Genomic DNA, 19,201 nt, shown 5'->3' with positions numbered 1-19,201 from the left:
ATAAAACAAGTGTTTGGATGAGTAAATGTGCCTCCCAGCCACCTTGTGGCAGTTTCTCCGAAATGTGCAGATGCCTCCTTTTTCTAGGGGGGTACCTACCCAGAGCTTCAGCTTCTTGCTGAAGTCATTTAATAAAAGACTTCTCAAAACAGGCCATGAAACCGATTTCTGGTGCTCTGAGAGGTGGTTTGCAATTTAGATTAACGTTTGTGTAGGTGGAAGAGCGCATTTCGTCAGCGAACATACAGAAAGGAAATGAAGCTTTTCCCGGGATTTGTGGCTCACGGTAGGCTTCAGTGAGCTGCTGGCCCCCCTGGGAGCTGCTTGCTGTTAAGACTGGCTGCAAACGCTTACCGAGCACCCGGGTAGGGTAATGCTAGGTGCCCCGCACCACCTCAGACAACAGGTCTGGGCAAGCAGTATGGGATGGGGCAAGGGGTCTGGAGCCAACTGCAATAGATGACCATTGGTCGGACGTCTATAAATCATCATAGACAATCAACACACATACAAGCTTCTGGATTTATGCAAGATATGCAAATTAATGTTTTTGTCTATAAATTCAAATTTACAGTTTTTCCTGTGCCCTCATTGTGAATGCATACATTATTTCCTCATGACCAAGTTCCTCATGCCTGAGGAATCCCATTGATAAGCTGTGTGAAATCAAACACCACTTCAAAGGGTTAAACGTTTTAATTCACTAATTACAAAACCTTAAATCCTCGTGTTTTCAGCACCCTCCAGTGATAATCATTCATAATGCATAAAACAAACAAACAAAAAAAAAAACCCCATACATATAACTTGAATTAGGTGTTGTGTATGTGTGTCTATCTATCTTTCTATTTATCTATTTCAGAGGCCTCATATCAACAAAAGAAATGCGTTTTAAGCTATCTGGCTTCCATGGCCTACTTAGGATTATCTCAAATGAAGAAAAATATCTTTCTTGCACGATTTCTTTTGCTCTTATTTTTTAAATAATAGACGATATTTTTTCCTCTAGCATGTCTAATGATTAGAAACAGTTCACACATTAAAATATGTTGCAAATAGTACAGAGACGACCTAACGTTTAACTTTGACTTCTGACCTCAGTTTATACAACCGTTGCCTTCTTGATCTATCTGCATATGTTTTTTTAACTGTTCATCCTGGATAATTCCCAAACACCACCAATTTCACAAACTACCAGGGAGGTGTTAGGATATTTAAATATATGACTCTTCAAATCATTTAAACTACATATTCTATATATTTGCATTACCTTCACTTGCTTTTGATGAACGACAACGCGTGCGCGCGCGCGCACACACACACACAATCACACACACTCTTTTCATACTAATTTGTATCTTATATGTACTTCAATAAAGCATTTCATTGTAGAAAATATTTAATGTAGATTTTATTCTACATTAAATATTAAAATTAAAGTATTTTAATTTTGAAGGAAAACCTATAAGCAGTTGAAGTTTATGTTTGATCTTGGGCCCTATCATTACGGATCTCAATTTGCCAGAATTGTTGTCCTAAACTATGTTCTTAGGTATTTTTTCTTAGCGATAAAAGTATAAAACTAGCAAACGTATCTATAAAGTATCAGATAAACATAATAACATTACATACATAATAGACTACCCTTTTATTTATATTACACAATAGGATGAAGAAATTCTTATGATTTAAAGCAGAGAAATATCAAAATTATTTGTATCCTAGAACGGTTCTTTTAAAAACATAGCATTGATTTCTGAAGCGTAACTGGAATATTATTTTCCTATGACATTGCAGTTTGCTTCCATAAAATGTGTAGATACCTACTTCTGGAAACAGATTAAATGCGGCAACTGAAATTATTTTACATTTAATTTTATATGCCTATTGCTTCTAGTTTCAGAATCTAAGTTCGATCTTTAAATACAGGGCTCTCTATTTACTATGCATGTTTTATTTCCCCATATAGGCACAAAAATGGGAGAAAAAGTAATAATGACAATAGAGAAAAGAGCTCCTAGTAATTTAGAAATCTTATCTTTATATTACTTTCATAAGGTCTGACAATTTATTACCATAAATAAACACGTCCTATTTTATCAATGAAAAAATACGTGTCCAGCTTAGTATATTTAATGATATCAATCAAAATCTCACGATAGAAGCCAATTTGTTAGCATTTGGGCAGGAATTCTGAGCAAGAATATTGCAAAAAAAAAAAAAAAAAGTTTTCTACGCTGACTTGAATACAGAATAATAATTATTTTTTTTATCTTTGGAAGTTTAAAATTGTAGATATTTCGTCACCAAAGCTAGCAAAATGAAGCTCTTTTGTCACTTTTCCTTCTCTGTGCCCACTTGAGCCATGGCTTGCTTGCGGTATGATCTGTAACTACAGAAATCGGTGAACTGTTTGCTATTGTTTTTTTTACGTGCCCCCTTGTCTAAGGTAACCACTAGTCTAAGGTTCATACGAAAACGAAAACTATTTTCTTTTTGCACAGAAAGTTCTAGTGTGCCCTTTTCCCAAAGGCAAAAAGCTTCATGATCTCTAAACTTTGATTAGTATTTGAAATACTCTAGTTGTATCGGGTGATGCGCACAGTTTCTTCTAATAAGGTCTGTGTATGTCAGAGTGGAAAGGCCGTTTTTCCTGTAGGCACGAAATGACTCGGATGGACAATATTGTCTCTTGGTGCCTGACATGACACTGAATATCAGCAGTAGTCTGTTGAAGGAGGTGCTTTTCCTCTCTGTGACCCGTGAAATAATCTATAGAATTGTTTACTTTCAGCTCTGATCTCACTGTCAAACACTCCATTGTACAACACACGTGGGATCCACACTTGCACTCTCAGCTTTTGCCATCATGGGTGGGTTAACATCGCCACTTATCATTACTTTATTTTATGGTGCTTCTGTTTGATAAAAGAATTAGGGAGGGAACTGTATGACCTTAAAGACCTTAAGGGCCATATAGCAGCCGCATTATTTATTGTATGGGCTTAATGAAATATAAAACACAGAGATATAAATAATCTTTCTATCTCTTTCTCTCTCTAGATAGATATAATATGGACTGCCAATGAGGTCAGTAGTGCAGAACTATTGACCCCGAAGTAAGTAATAGTGTTTGACAGACAATTATATTTACCCAGAGCACAGTCTGAGGGTAATATTACTATTAACACTCACTACTCTGTCCCATGGGGTGTCACTATTTTTCCATTATAACTCATGTATGCAAACTCTCTTCCACTGGTAAAAGTAAACCCTACATCTAAAAGACAACAATAACACAGTCTCTATGCCATATATAAACATCACTTTACTTAAAACTAAATGAACTCCCATTGTGGCTATATCAGGCTGTGTTGCCTTTGTGAGGTCATTGTCCTTGTGGAAGTGGCTTTCCTGATCTATTGACTTTGTGACATTGATCATAGATGATTGCTTAGAGATTGTCTTTTGTGTAATTGTTATCTAATATGCCTAATATTATGCAAACAAATAGCGACACTTTATTTAATGGGTGTGTAAATGAAAATGTTTATAAACTGGTTGGGTGTTATTTTTAAGAGGGGCAGCATCTGTCTACTCAGACTGTATTCGTCGACATTGTGGAAATCATTAACAATGTAACTGTTCAATCAAAGTGCAGGCAACACACAGTTCAGGTAAGGAAAGCGAGGTCATACCTCAGTACGGCGTATGCCCACCGAAAAAGCACGCTTTCCTTTCCTTGTTCTTTTTGTTCATGTCTGCAACCTATTTATAATTGCAAGGAATCAACTTGATCAAGAATGCAAAATAAAGTAAAGCTGATCGATTGGTCTCATACTTCAGTAGGCAGTGCTATTCGCCCTAACTTCAAAATCCAAAAGTGTTGCCAGTACTAAAGAGCATCACTGCTGCTTTGTAAATCTGACTTTCGAACGCCTGGTGTTACTGTCAATACATTAGAGAAGAAATACCTTCCACAGTAGGGGCTATGTATGTATTGGTGTTGAAAGCTGTAATGCCCCCATTAAAGACAGAGCAACAGAGGCAGAGGAGCAAACAGTTGTTTCCAGTCTAATTTAGGAAAGCTGCTAAACAGCACTGGAATAGCAACGGTTTAGTGGGTAGTATAAGCATTTAAGGCCAGATGTTTTCCCAGTTTATGCCCAATTCACTAAAGTTTTTCTGGCATTTTGTGAGGGTGGAAAAAAAAAGTTTAGTGAATCAGTGAAAAAAAAACAGATGAGGTTTCAGCGCTATGCATTGCCTAAGGCAATGCATTTCAAGTTTCTGCACTGCAGGGGTTCCCCATTAATGCATGGAATTTACCTGCTGAAAAACAGGGGCAAATTAATTAGCATTAGATTAAAAACAATAATCCAGCTTTAATATGGTTATGTGCATGTTTTGTGGGATAAGAGCAACTAATGCAGTATTGGAAATGTGTTGTATTGTACTAGTACCTTAAAATGCAGTTGGCAGCTATATTTGGATGCAGATTGTATGCTCTTTATATTTGGGGGTTGCTATACAGCTGTGTGAATATATCATATACTATGTATTTTTCACTTGTATGTATTTGTGCTTCATAGTAGGGATGATCTGTAATAAACAAAAATAAACATGAACCAGTTTGTGTATGAGGATGATCCCAATGTGCTAATATGTTATTTATTTTATATTGTATCTATCTACATATTCCTAAGGTTAGTCCCAGTTTAAATACACATATATGTGTACACCATATGTACCTATAGTAGGCAATCCCAAATGCAAGCACACATTTTTTTTTCTGGGGGTAACTGCAAGTGAATAGTGGGGTGCAATTGCTCAAAAAACCATGTCCTGATCGTCAGCACAGCGATAGAACTTAAAATGTATTAAACAAGCAAGCCATCCCTTATGAGACGTATTCTAGTAGCCAGGTGTAAATGATTATTCGCAATATTTACTGCTGCATTTTGATTTTATTTGGAATTTGCAAGGAACAGCTTTGTACTGGAATCTGCAGCCTATAAGATATATAAATAAATACACTTTAATACGGATCTTTTTCTACAGTATGTTTGCAATTCCTTATCACTTAATTAAATGGTAGGACTTTGCATACAGTGGGGGCTCATTTACACTTGGTTTTCTGCGGGCATTAGAGGGATAATACCAGTGCACAAAGTTCAGTAGCCTTTACAACCTGATACTGGGTTTAGAGGACTCTTTACAAGAGCTCATATTTTTCCACTTAATTGTGCGCACTTCTTGTTCCCTTTAAGTTAAACATTAAAATCAAGGTTGACCAACCAGGCAGGCTGTTCAATGCAGTTTACAAAAATAAACTGCACCTGCCTTGCCTTCTTATTTTTTTTTATTCCATTTTTACTGTTGTTGAAAAACAGGGGCAAATTTGAGAATAAAGGTTTAACAATTTTCCTCTGCTTTGAAAACACTTTTGTCAAAGTTGTGAGGTGTGACTTATACAATTGTCCACAAGGGACAGTGTTAAAAGCTTCCTGTCTTTTTAGAAATCAGTGATCAACCCCTTCCCCTCCTCACCTATTTTCCCATCAATATTTAACCTCTACATCATGAGTAGAGGTCAATGTCAGCCTAGAATGGGTGCCGGCAGCAGACCCTATTGTGAGGAAATAATGCTCAGACCAGGGTTGCCAATACCTTTACTGACAGAAAATGACATGTCTGCACAAATAATTTGATGTCAGGAAAAACATGATCAAGGGGTCCATTTCCAGTGCTGTGGACTTGCTGCACTTCTTGGAGACTATGTCCAGGGTTGGTGCTTCTGTTAGGCAAACTAGGTGATGGCCAAGAGCGCCAAAATTTTGGGGGGCAGCAAAATCCTGCCAGTGTGAAGGGTGTTGTGCCAGATCCAATACTGTCAATGAAGGGAGCACTATGCTGGAGCAGCCCCCAATAGGAATACTGGGGGCCCGTTCATTGACCGAAGGTTTGCCTAGAGAGCAAATACTCTTGCACCAGCCTTGACTATTCTCCCTTCATAAAGGCATAACAAGTCCGGCATAAAATGGCCATGTGAAAATGTGTGTCAGTAAATAAGGCTAGGTTATCAGTAAAATGGTATCCCTTGCTCAGGTATGCTGTTTGCCTCTGGCTTGTAAATAGTCCCTGTGTGAATTTTAATCCTGAGATGCAGAACAATGCTGTTTTGCACTTCTCCCAGCCCTAATTTTGTGAAAGAGGCCCAATGTGATTCTTTTATGATATGCCCTTCAATTGGGGCTTGAAAGAATCAAAATATGGAAAATAAGATAAATAATGATAATAAGTAAAAATAACAATGCATCCGATCTGACTTGTTTACAGCGTGCAGAAAAGAAGTTACTGCTGTTTTAGTGACTGTATTACCCTCTTTCATTTTTTCTCTTTCTTTCTTTCTCTTTTCTGTAGCAAAACATTGTGGGATATATCTAATTGTGAACCCCCGCCTCCAAAACATATTAGAACCCATGTATGAAGCAAAAGTGCTGGCACTATGCTAATGAAACATCTGTGCTTGAATAGCATTAAGTTTCATTATGTTAGGGCATCCCTCTGGTCCTAAAATTCAGAGCGAGCTGCTGCAGCACTATCACCGGGCTGCCTGTGCTCCTTTGACGTGCACATCAATAGCACCAAAACTGTCCGGTGCCTTCAATAAAACCGCTAAAATCTAATAAAATGGATACGCACTTAAGACATGCAGAAACTAGACGGGGAGCACTGTAGGTGCGAAGGCTTCTCATTTGGTTTGCATGTAAGAAAATGGGCAGGACAGAATTCCAATTTGTGCTGGAAATTTACCACAGCAAGACAACAGGGGCAAACATTTTTGGCCTGCCTAGAAAAGATTAGCTTCTATGCAACACAATGTATTGTTAAAAACTAATAGCATTTAGAAATGTTTTTTTTTCTTTCTTAGCTGATAGAGCTTTTATTGACCAATTTTTCTTACTGAAAATATCTTCATATATTTTTTTTAATGTATTTTTTTGGCTCAGCAGCTACCTCCTTTTTCAGTGGACCTCAAGCTCAGTTGGAACTGGCTTCTATGTTGGATTATGGCACCATAAGTGTTAATGTTCAACTACCCTGGATTTTTGCCACTAGTTTATATCACTTCCCACTTAGATCAGTTCAACCATCTCTCGCCCTGTGGCTTCATCTGGAATGCCAAAAAAATGTGAGGACTCGGTCTTCCCTTACTTAGGGGCTATAAAATCAGCCTCCACAGCATCTGAAATCTTTGCCAGGGCCAGGGAGCAGGGTCCAGTTTCAGCAATCAAAACCAGTTTCTCTGCCAGTGAGTAGCTGGGTTGGCCTGACAAACATTTTATTTTAATTTTGTGGTAACGGGGACGAAGGCTATGTTCTTCCAGAAACCCTCCACTGGAGGTTGTCCTGCCATGGATCAACCTCAGCATTATCTACTGCTCGAGCTGATGTTTGCTGGGTAACATTGAGTTGTGTTGTCGCTGGTACAATTGTGGAAGTTCCTTGGACTGTGGATGCTGGTATTGGTGCTGACATTGCAGCATATGTCAGCCGATGGCAGGCAAAGATCCATGCCTGATGCGTATGTGCAAATCTGTCATTTGACCCTTTGTGCAGGCAGCCTGCACCAGTCCTAAGCCTTTCTCTGGGCCTGATGCAATAGGGTGCACTCAGCAGAGTGCTCAGTTCTACCCACCATACAGGCCGATACAGATTGGTGCGCTTGGCTGAGTGCACCATTCTGTCCCTGTTTGGCTGCGCATTTTAGATGCACTATTATTACCCCTTATCCTGTAAGGGGTAGTATTAGCATGTGGAAAATGCGCGGCCAACCACCCCGAAACTAATAGCGCTCATCACATGCAAATGCACGTTGATGAGCCTATTAGTTATTTCCCCGAAATATAGAAAGTAAAATATATGGCCAAGCCACACATTTTACTCTCAGAAATTAACGCCTGCCCAAAGGCAGGCGTTAACCATTGATTGTACCAGGTAAGTGAACAGAAAAGCAGAAAAAAATGCTTTTCTGTACACCCTCTGATTTAATATCATAGCGATATTAAATTGGAGGCCCAAAAAATAAAAAAAACAAAACAAAAAGTTCTTTAAAAAAAATAAAAATCTGCCCGCCGGTCATGGGTTTGAAAATGGATGCTCAATTTTGCCAGCGTCCATTTTCTGAACCCGTGGCTGTCAGTGGGTTCGAAAACTGACGCCGGTAAAAGTAAGCGTCAGTTGTCAGACCCACTGACAGTCACCGCTTCCATTAATAAGGAGGCGCTAGGGATGCACTAGTGTCCCTAGCGCCTCCTTATTAGTGTGGGCCCTAATTTAAATACAGAATTTCGTGCCCAGGAGAGGTGCCTGGGCACTCGTTGGGAGAACAGGCACTCAACACGGAGTGCCGGCTCTCCCGTGGGTTTTTTTTTAATCGGCATGATTATGTGCACATCTTTTCCAATCTACAGGCCTATACAGAAAGAAACGCAGGAGAGTGGGTGCTCTGTGTTGAGCGCCCGCTGTCCCGATGCATGCCCAGCAACCTCTCCTGGGCACGTGATTCAGTATTTAAATGAGGGGTCACGCTAATAAAGAGGGGCTAGGGACAATAGTGCATTCCTACCGCCTCCTTATTAGCGGTAGAGGTGGCTGTCAGCAGACACTGATGCTCAATTTTACCGGATTTGGTAAAATTGAGCGTCCATTTTGCTAACCGCTGACCGGCAGTTGGCCGCACATTTTGCTTTCAGTATCTCAGGGACTAACTAATAGCATGTGATGACCATTATTAGTTTTCAGGGGGGATGGGGGGGGGGGGGGGGGGTTTGGCCACACATTTTCGACGTGCTAAACCCCTTAATGTATGAGGTAATGGATGCACATAAAAAATGTGTAGCCAATTGCATGCTACATGGTGTGCTTGGCTGAGCGCACCGCACTGTATCGGCCTGCTAGTTTGGCACCCACAAAAAATATGTGTATACAACTCTGCATATTGGTTAGCACTCTTGCTTGGAAATCTAATGCTAATGAGGATATTAGCTCTTACCCTCCAAAGCAGAGAGGTATGTAGGCTTAACCCTTGTTTTCTTAATGCCCCAAATGTAACTCTTGGTCACAGATCCTTTGTCCAATGTTGTTCCATGAGGCTGAATAAGGTGCTTATGGTATGGGGTCCTGTAGTCGGGATTTCTGCGCTCAAATCAGGTTTTCTGTGCATACATTGTGTTTTATACACCGAAAACAGGATTTGTGTGCAGAAATTAGGCTTTGTACACAAATTGGATTTTCTGCACGTAAATCATGATTTACGTGCAGAAAACATGATTTGTGCACATTGCAGAATTTTTGTATGTAAATCGCTCTACTAAGTTAAAATGTGTGCTCAGTTTATGCAAAAGGATGAGCACATGTTCTAATTCGGGTTTGTGCGTACATTTTAAAAGTCAGTGCACTTTTAAAACTCCGGATGCATTAGCAGACCATGAGCTTACTGCATCACGAGTTAAACATATTTGTTGTGTGTGCATCAATAAACTTTGTACCTGGTGCCAAAAATATTATACATGATATATTACAGTCCGACTTTCAGCGCACAGTTTTAATGCACATTATATTGACTCCTCTGTTGTCACATTGCATAAACAATGAGATATATATATATATATATATATATATATATATATATATATATATATATATATAATTGTCCCATATTGAAATTTAATCTCAACTCAATAAAGAACAATTATTTTTAATTCTATTCATTTTTAATAAGATGCCTAGGATAGGTCAGGTTGCATGAAACTCACCTTTCTAAATAATTATTCTTACTTGGGAGCCCTTCCGAGTTTTTGTGGAAAAGGGAAATTGGTTTAAATCTATCGTGCTGAAAGTTTTTTGTATTGAGAACTATTAAATCCATTTATTTTCTGAGGTCCTATTGTATGACTATGAATCTTCTCTGCTCGTCCTCTAAGGAAGGAAATTGGATTTTAAATCTGGTTTTGTATTTTGTCTGTCTGATTATATTCATTAGTATTAAACTAAGAAATAAAAATTAAAAAAAAATCAACATTTTTTAAAACCATGTTCAAGTTGCGCCTTTACAGCTCAAAAGCTTCTCAATTGAAATCGGATAAAAATATAGGAAATATTTACAGGCAAGACAGAGGTTAGCAAAGATTAATAGCATAATGTCTTTTTGGCACCTGGTAGACTATGCCTTCACAATCTGTCTGAATTTGTAAATTTGGTTACTCGTTCTAGTTCTTTTGTCCTGTAGTCCAGAAGTTATGTTTTCACTTTATTCTTTCTAGGGCTGGAGCGATTTTTTTTTTTAATAGAACACCCTGCTTCTAATGCCTAACCCTCAAAATGTTCTTGAGTAGGACATGAACTCATTTTAGTGCTGAAGGAGTCGTTCATCGATGCTACAAATACTGAGCTCAGTGTAACACAGCACTGCATAGCACTAAGGTAGCTGTGCAGCGGGAGGTTGTACGTACTCCATAGGTCTATGACCTCAGCAGTAAGCAAAATACCTTTCTCCTTCTTACACTATATTATATTATACAATAGCGCTAACATGAGATGTTTAAAATAAGAGAGAAAGCTTTCGTTTAACTGCAGAATCATGTTGCAATGTACTTTAGCAATCGCTGGGATTCTTGTCTGAGTAGATGACAGCAGTCCGTTAAAGAAAAGTCACCACATCAAGGGGCAATAAGCAAAGGCAAAGAAAGTTTATTGCTGCCTGAGAACATAAAAACTGTGATAAAGTTCTGCTTAACAATAGGTGAGGCAGTTGCAAAGAGAGGGACCTATGTATTTTGTATCTATGGGAAAACGTTTAGTACGTAGGACCCAGAGTGAGAAAGGAATAAAAAAATAGCATTTCATTTTGTTTTAATCTGTGGAATCTTTGCTCCCAGTGCATTTTATAAATGCACTAACACATTCCAGGGTTTGAAGTGAAAATTTTCAGTTCATTTCCTAGATACTAAAAGCACTTGGTCATTGAGCTTGTGCCTTGCAATCAGTTTGTTTATCAAAATCCATCAATACCCATCCTTACTTTTACGATCACTTTCTTACATGAGATTGCATACCTGTAAAAATGCATATGAAAATCCCAATGCAGATCCAGCTTAAAATATTTAAGATCCCTAGGCTTATGAATGAATGGAGATAGTCTTATTATAGGTTGCATTATAAAGAGGTTATTTACATGTTTTAGTGTTCTTTAGTTACAGAAGCAGAGCAACTATAGCAAACTGAAGACACTTTGGGTCTCGTTTATTTATTTATATACCACCCAATTCCCAGAGACTCTAAGCAAGTTTACAATAACATATTAAGTAAATACATAAGAGATATTAATTATGTTAAGAGCAAGAAATATATTGTGTTGGCATGAAATACTTAGTGCTGGATAAATTTACCATCTATTTATCACGGAGCAATTCCTGCCAAGATGCTAACTTAGCATGGAGATGTGGCCTGCTTCTCTGCAGTCTTGACTAATTCCCTTCTGAAAAGAGTTTACCGTGTGTCCTTAGCCAGGAAGTTGCTAATATTTTTAGAGGAGTTTATTTTAATGATTCCGGTTGCAAAACCCAATGTGAGCAGAACTCTTCTATATTAAATTGTGCAGCTACCGGAAAGAAAAACTAAAATGAGACCTTACCAGTGACGACAAAATCTCATCACACTCCACTCAGGGCGTTTTAAACTTGGGTTTAGAGACCTTCTCAATGGATTTATCTCACTTTTTCCACTTTAGGAAGTTTTAGCTTTAAAAGGACTTGACTACGAGCTGTCGGTTATTAATAATCTTTAATTCTAGAAGCGATTTATGTTTGTCCACTATTAGAATTAATAAATTAGCGCCGATAAAACGATTCGCAGATCAGAACTAACTAGTAGCTAACTAACTAAACTAACTGGTATAATGAACTAACTAAAGGCTAACTGGTATAATGTTAGAAAAGCAGGGGCATATCAATTAATTCATCATTTTACTTTCGACAGCATCTTTTTGTGCTTGTAAGGCTTTCTGGATTTGATGTGTGTGTGTGTGTGTGTGTGTGTGTGTGTGTGTGCGCGCGCATTTTCCAGATGAGTCTGTGTGTGTTTAATTATGAGGGTATAATATAGGCAATAAGCATAGATCCAAATGATCAAAAACAGAAGATAATTCTTCATAACTGGTATTTCATACTACCTTCACCGTCCTATATAACTCAAGTTTTTCAGGTAAGACTTGTACATAAAAATGGAATCTGAAATACCCATTATAAACTTGAAAAAATTATTGGCAGAGAATGAAAACTGAATCCTCCACCCTCGCCCCCTACACACCACAATACAATGTGTTACTAATAATAGCAAACCAAGGGAAAGTTTTAAAAAGTGCATCTTCGATTTTACCCCTGGTTTTCATCAGCGGTAAAACTGCAGGGAGAAAAGATTCCCTGTAACCTTCAAAGGATGATAAATATCATTCTGCTCTTTGTGACCTTTGTATTTGTTTTAATGCTATTAATGGTTGCCTTGCCTTGAGTTATATATTTTGATCAGGGGACAGTATTTATTCTTTAAAAGAGTACCGTGCTAATCCAGTTAATGCCTGTTCACGAATGCCTGTAAGAAGTTAATGCCTTCCGTAAACCTTCAGCACCAGTACTAAACTTTGATACATGAACCCCACAATCTGTTCTCGGAACTTAAATAATTACTATGAACTGCATTGAGTTGTAGTATCTGCGTTTAACCTTAACATCCGGGGCAGTGAAGGGCTGCCAATTTCTTATCAAAGGAATCTGACCAACTCTGCTCCATTCATTCAAATTCGCTTTGTTAGCATAAAATAATTTAACAATGGGATCCCGAGAGCCCCCTCCAGCACATCACATTATCCAAGGCGAATTTATTGTTTTTACATTTTATTTACATTGTTTGTATGTAAATGAAAACAAGTAAAGTTTTCAATAAAAAGGTGCCATAAATCAGATGTTAAATAGCCTAAATGAAAATATGAGAACTTATATCTGTGGCAAACCCATTTGATATAAGACAAATGGGCCAGCTTGTACCATATTTTCAGTATGCCTATGTAATTCTGCTATCCTGTCTGTTCACCGTTTTGGTAATGCCCATAGACAAGTGTACATCAGGATTGAAAAGAACACAATAGTACTGCCCCAAGATTAAATTATATATCTTTTGACACACATGTATATATATATATATATATATTCACACACACATACACACCAAAGAGTTTAATTTTGCTAAATTTATGTTGTATAAACATAAGATTAATGTATCTTTAAAAAGAAAAAGTGAATGAAACAATTTATTGATCATCCGGAGCCGGCTGACGTTGTCCATTTTGTTTTAAATGCTGCTTTATAATTTATGTTACATTTTCCTTTTGATAAACATTTCATTTCAGGTTAGAAAGCAATCCTTTCTGTGCATTATTTTTTGTGTTTCTGAATTAGTTCGAAGAGGTTAATTGATATTACTACCAAAATGAATCTGTATATTTATAGCATGATAACTTTTGTTTCTTTGTTGTTATGGTGTGATAGAGAGAATGCATAGAGAACCTTATGTGAAAAAAAATATTTTCAATTCCTATATATGTAATGTATTTAGGAAATCTAAATAATTGTCATTTTGTTTGTAATCCGCCTTGAGACTATCTTGGAAAAAGGCAGACTATCAAATGCTTATAATTAAATACATATTATCTGCCGCTATTTGCATCGTAATGTAATATCCAGAATTGGTTGCATTTTTAAACATTAAGCTACATAACAATGTATACCTATGCATGATGAAAGAGCATTTTATTTTTGACCTGGACTTTAAATCTGTTGATCAGGCAAGACCCAAACATTGTTGTAGCAGATTTTACTGCCTTTCAGGCTTGTAACTTAACTTTAAAAAATATCTTCAAAATGGTGTCTGACATGCTTTCTTCAGCTCATTACACCTTCAGAGAAATGCAGATCAGGTCAGGCAGGTCGTGGCAGATATCACAGTAACAAGTGATCCCAGAATTTGTTTTAGAAGCCTAAAACCACTCACTTGAACTGATCTTGTTTTCCAGCTTCGTTTTCTTTAACTGCATATATTGTCACATTTTTTTCAAAACATTTTTTTCAATTAAAACTTTTTGGTGAATGCTAATGTGTAGTTTGGAAGCAATGTGAGCTGACAACATAGAGTCCCTCAAAGGATCCAACGGCAGTATCTATCCAGAAAACAGGCCTGGCAATTTTCTCAGCATGTATTTATTTAGATTTGTATATCCTGCTTTTCGGACCTTCATAGTGTACATCAAAGCGGATTACATTCAGGTACTGTAGGTATTTCCCTATCCCCACAGAGTTTACAATCTAATTTTATAGATTAGACAAAATTAGATTGTACCTGAGGTAAGAGAGGGTAAAGTGACTTACCCAACGTCACAGGTTGGGACAGGGAGATTTGAACCCAGTAGCTGGCTGCTCTAACCACTAGGCTACTCCTCCACTTAATTTAGCTTAAAGCTAAACCAAAAGAAACTGGAATACTTATAGCTCTTAACACTAGTTGGTTGTTCTATTAAAATAAAGAAATATGGATTTAAACTGCAGCATGTTTGACTGGCTACTGGCTACTGTCCATTCGTGCATCTTTCCTATAAATTCATAATTCAGTCATCTTTAGAACTGTATCTAAAGTAGAGAGAATATCTCATATTTAACTAACCTCTGGCTTGGAAGAGAAATGGCTGAGATTACAGGCTGCAAATTGTTAAGGCGTTTCCCTAGGAAATCACAATATCAGTAGGGGGAACAGGTTTGTAGATGGTTGCTAATTCATCATCTTTATGTGTCTGTTACTAAGTGTCCAATATATATTCACTGCTTTGGACAAAGCAGGGAGATGTGTGGTAAAGTGACTGTTCAAAGTTAGTTTTAAGAAAACTGTAATATACTAGTTCTTGTTCCTAGAGCCTGGTCAATAGTTTCTATTGACTAAAAGGGAGGATAACCTTTAAAAAATGCACATGGTGGCATACATGTGCATATATTGCTGCAAGCAGATCCATGCTAGCATTTTATATGTAATTTATAACTATATATATTTTATAAAACATGCATATGATATATGCATGTTTTATAAAATACATGTATTTCTACCCTGCAACATACACATGTATGTACGCTTATGTGTGATTACATGCAATGATTGAAAGAGTGTATATCAATGCATGCAATACTTGGACTTCTTACTTATTTAAAAAAGAAATGAGTGTATATTTTACACACAAAAGTAAACTAGGACTTACTTCTATAAAACCTGGTTTACACACATAAATTAGAGTATTTTAAAACATTTGCATGCCAAGGAAACTACCAGTTTTATAAATAATTCTCCAGGTCATAGGGACCCTTCTGGTTCTTTAGATGGAACTCACCCCAGTACACCCAGACCTTCCACCCAGTCAATACTACATTATAAACACATTTAATATCAGGTATGCAAAATAATTAGCAGGTGTAAAAATGCATAAGTAGGCAAATCTAGTCATGCAAGTGTCTTTTAAAATAGTAAGGTGAGTAATTTTTATAAGGATTTACTCACAGGAAACTGGGTTTTATACACCTAAATGCACTTTACCCATGTAAATGGGCTTTTGAAAATTGCTACAATAATAGTTACATTTAGACATGTAAATCCTTTTGAAAATTACCCAGTGTGTACATTTTGGCTCCATCCCAGAATGCCCCTAGACTGCCCCTTTTTTACATATGCATGTGAAAGTGAAAATTCACACCGATTTTTAACTTTTATAAAATACAGAATACACAAGCAGAGGCTACTTACTTAATTTTTATACACATAACATTTTTAAAATTCACCCTATTATAAAGAGGAACCATGCTGTTTGCATTTTGACTTTACAAATGTGAATCAGATTATTTTCCTGACATTAAGGACACTTCACCATCCTTCCCGCTGTATTATTATTATTTTTTTTACCTGTTACTAAATCATGTCCACATTACACTAGCGTGCTTTATAATATAAAGGCCTCATTTCAGCAATAATGTGTTTATATTGGCATAATGGGAGAAAACACTGTCAAATCTGACACCTTCTCTCTCTCTCTCTCTTCCCCCCCCCCCCCCCAAAAAAAAAACAACCCAAAACAACCCAACTCTTTACATCATGGCTTCCTAACAATCAATAAGCCATGATGGTCCACGCCTGTTTTGTTAGGCTCTAAAGGACCAACAAAACAGACATTTTAGTACATGGGCTTTCCAGACCTCTCAGGCCTCTTCTTGGGCTGTGACTGTAGAAATGTTGTTGGTCACTCTACAAAGACACATGTTTTCTCCAGGACAATGCAGCTATTAGAATGCTGCTCAACTGTTTATTAAGGAGAAACAGATCAAAATTGTCTGTAACATACGTCATTTTTATGTTCATTCTGACCCAATAGTGTATAGTAGCTTGTTCTGCACCTGTTAATTTAACAAAATAAGCACATTAAATTGACACCCTAATACAACAGACAACATATATTAAAAGACCCAAACTATGCTCCCGGTAAGAAAGACGTACTCCCTTGGTTTTTGAATGCTTGCATATCGTGGGTAGTTATTTCATCAGATAAACCTGAGCCGAAGTTAAAAATCCCTAGCATAATTAACCCTGTAAGCCCGGGCCCAACCCCCTTCTACTCGTCTTATATCTTACAACTAGTGGTCATGGACAAATGCGAACTGCAGGTGCAGGAGGAGGAAACACCACTTATTCTGTGTTTTGCCAACTTATTTGTCTGAGCTGGGAACTTTTCTGGGAACAGTTTGAGAGGATCTCCCCCTACCGTCACTTTGCGGAAGCTGCAGTGGTATAAACTGTTACCTTGCGATCATTTTCTAGCAGCGTTTCAAAATGATAGGCAAGAAGGCATAGGACACCAGAAGGAGATGTAAACTTTGCTTTAGGAGCAGCAGTAGGAATTCAAGGAGATTTGGAAACTCCAGACATATTCCTGTTATTGCATTTCAGATCGTTATTTTCTAATCAAACGTATAACGAAGAAAAATGTTGTGGTTAGAACGATATAGAGAATCTTATCTGCTGGTAAAACATTATCAATTTCATATCAAGGACTGTAAACTCTGGTATTCAGTAAAATCTCCCCATCCCCTCAAACATAGACCCCAGGGGAAAAGAGTCATGTACGCTTCTGTTTCTCTTAAAATCTTTTTTCAAACAAATAATTACAGCCTATGTAGCATTTCTCTTATGAAAATGCTGCTAGATCTAAAGGGAAATGTTCCTGTTAGCAAAGTGGTTATATAAACAAAACCTTTCACAGGAAGGTAGATATCTTAAAGTTGGGATACTTGTTCTTTTAAATGAAAATATTGTTTAATGAGTCTTTATTACTACAGGAATTCCCCTTAGTATCTGGCACTGGCTCAGGTACCCAGCTTGCCCGGTGTTTGCAGCTGGACAATATATTTATGTATGCATGTATTTATTTATTTGTAGACCGCAGTTTTAATTAACCTAAGGCTTGGCAAGTCATTGGGAAAATAAGTGAAAACTTGTTTAGAATTTTAGCAGCTTTCGAAAATAATTAAGAATACTTTGAAGAAGAGACGCATGTAAATAACTTGATATTATATTGGGAAAGAACAAGAAATCCCATATGTAATTGGATATTAAGAAAAGGAAAGGGACAGTTTATCCTGAAAATATAAGTAACAAGAGAAAAAGTTACAGAAGAATCAAAATGGAAATTTGGCATATCTAGATATTTTAAGTTTTCTATATTTCATATGCATTTTTTCTATATTTCACACAAATGCAGTTATATTAATGACTTGTAATCATATTTGCATAGAGCTGTATTATAAAATGTACTACGATATTATAAGGCCATTTTATACTAATTTTAGAGTATCATACAATATAACAGTATATATTCGGGCCAGAAATGTATATAATTCTATCTGTCTATCTATATCACAATAGGCTCACTTGTAACTACTGGCTTCTTCTTCTTTACTTTAAATGTAATATACCACACTAGGGTTTTTTTTCCAGTTAATGCTCAATATACTTGCACAGTGTTTATTTCATGAGATTGCAGTGTTAGAGCTCAGTTTGTCTACTCACTGTGTTCTTATATTCTATAGCTACTAAAAGCCATTGGTGAATTATAGGAGCTTTAAGATGAATTTACACTGTGTAGCTATTCCTAACAGCTAAAATATAATACAATCATTTATTTCTACAATTTATTCATAACTCTGACCATTTCATTTTGTGTACAATTTTCTGTTAATTTGTATTTGTGCTGCGGCGAAATGCAAATATTTACATACAAAACCGAAAATGTTGCACTGTGCTTTCCCTAAGGTCCTCCTAATATGGAAAGAAGGAATTGTTATAGAATACAACAGGCATTGCAGTTTCATTTGAAATACATGAAGGATCATAAAAGCATGTGCCCGGAAGAAGGGCTGCCACAGTATTTGTTTCTGTTTCACTGCATAATTTTGAAAATAATTCCTTAAACTCCTCTGGAAAAAAAAAGATATAAAAAGCATAAGCTGGAGATTTTAATATGGAGGTGGCCTGACTGAGCTATTTAATATCTGTTTTCGCAAAGTTTTCACTTAGCCTTCATACAAAGATTTTATTTCTGTAGAATGACAATGTTGTGTTTATTTTCCAAGTCTCTGATCAGTTTAAATATACCATTTCTGTATCCTTAAATATAGCTTGCCATAAAATTAAATATGACATTAAAGTACTGAAAAAGTACTGTATCTGTCAGGGAAATTCAGTTCCCTGAATCCTAGATTTATTCGCCATGATCCTTGCAATGTAAGTAAATGTAAATATAAAGAGAATGTTTTCTGAAAGAAAATCTGGTGACCTTGGCAGGGATACCTGTCTAGCTTTGATAGCTATAAGAAATGAACTTGATAGACAAAATTCTCAGAATGAGACAAGTGAATGTGAAAAAATGTAAATACTAGCGTCATGTGGCATATGTCCTATGAATAAGAACATTAAGTCAATACATTTGTTCTTCACTGCACCAACTGCTCATTTCTATCTATCTATCTATCTATCTATCTATCTATCTATCTATCTATCT

The sequence above is a fragment of the Rhinatrema bivittatum genome, chromosome 1 (assembly GCF_901001135.1).
Source record: "Rhinatrema bivittatum chromosome 1, aRhiBiv1.1, whole genome shotgun sequence".
In the NCBI taxonomy this organism is placed as follows: Eukaryota; Metazoa; Chordata; class Amphibia; order Gymnophiona; family Rhinatrematidae; genus Rhinatrema; species Rhinatrema bivittatum.
This window is presented reverse-complemented; position numbering follows the sequence as displayed.